Source organism: Sinocyclocheilus rhinocerous, unplaced genomic scaffold (assembly GCF_001515625.1).
Source record: "Sinocyclocheilus rhinocerous isolate Xijiao unplaced genomic scaffold, SAMN03320098_v1.1 scaffold958, whole genome shotgun sequence".
In the NCBI taxonomy this organism is placed as follows: domain Eukaryota; kingdom Metazoa; phylum Chordata; class Actinopteri; order Cypriniformes; family Cyprinidae; genus Sinocyclocheilus; species Sinocyclocheilus rhinocerous.
The window spans coordinates 254,487-255,640 of NW_015650342.1; the positions used below are offsets into that span (position 1 = coordinate 254,487).

Sequence of the window (1,154 nt, forward strand, 5' to 3'; positions counted from 1 at the left end):
TCAGTGAAGCACGGTTCTGTGATCAGCAGTAAATCTCCATCCGAGGGCCAGAGAAACTCCAAATACACCCCGTAGAAGAAACCCAATCCCTATAACGCTAGCTGAATAAACAGAAGATTTAACTGCTTTCATTGATTCAACGTGACTAATAAACAGACGACTAAGACAATATATGGTTTATCTGAGTTCTCATTATAATTTTTATTATAATGTTTATTATAATAAAGTATATAATAATGCAATGCTAATCGACACAGCCTCTATCACTGCTTAGAATACTATGAAATATGTTGCGTGCCTTATTCTGTGTAAGAAGCACATCATCTCACAGAAACGATTTATTTCAAACACTGGATTGACGTTCTGAGGTGAGTTTGCAGTTATTTATTATAATAAAGTATATAATAATGCAATGCTAATCGACACAGCCTCTATCACTGCTTAGAATACTATGAAATATGTTGCGTGCCTTATTCTGTGTAAGAAGCACATCATCTCACAGAAGGATTTATTTCAAACACTCGACTGACGTTATGAAGTGAGTTTGGAGTAAAAACATGTTATTAAATGTGGTATTTTCAGAAGCTTTCATTATTGCGAACGATATCTTTGATTTCATAATCGCATGATTATATTGTCTGCGATTATGAACTTGGTTTTTGCGTAGCTTTTCAGTGAACTACGGCTCTTGTGTAGTAAATGCTGCTCCATCTGAAAGCTTGTGAAAACACCACATTTAATAACATGTTTTTACTCATGTGTTTAACTCACTTCATAACGTCAATAGTCCTGTCAAACGATTAATCGCGATTAATCACATCCAAAATAAAAGTGTTTGTTTACATAATATATGTGTGTGACAACATAGTTCTGCTCCTACCAAACTGCTTCGTGTGTGACGAATCTAGCGCGCTCTCTGAGCTTTTTGTGTTGGTGGACGGCGCTTCAGCGGTGGTCGTTCCTGTGTCGAGTGGGTTGATAGATTCGGCTGCGCTGCTGCCCTCCGGGCGACGGTGGCAAGGCCTGAATCGGATCCAGAGATGTCTGCTATGCTTTCCCGGGCCGCCGAGAGGGTAGGGCTCGAGTGGAAACCTCCACCGCGTCCCGGGCCCTCGAGGTTGGACGTTTGGTTTACAGCCTCCACCCGGCAGGGC

General features: G+C 41.0%; 1 protein-coding gene across 1 annotated transcript in view; it reads left to right on the forward strand.

Moving 5' to 3' along the window:
* Window positions 1–1,154, forward strand: part of LOC107711790 (guanine nucleotide-binding protein G(I)/G(S)/G(T) subunit beta-1) — a 32,747-nt gene that overhangs the window by 25,456 nt on the left and 6,137 nt on the right. The gene's annotated exons all lie outside the window — the stretch shown is intronic.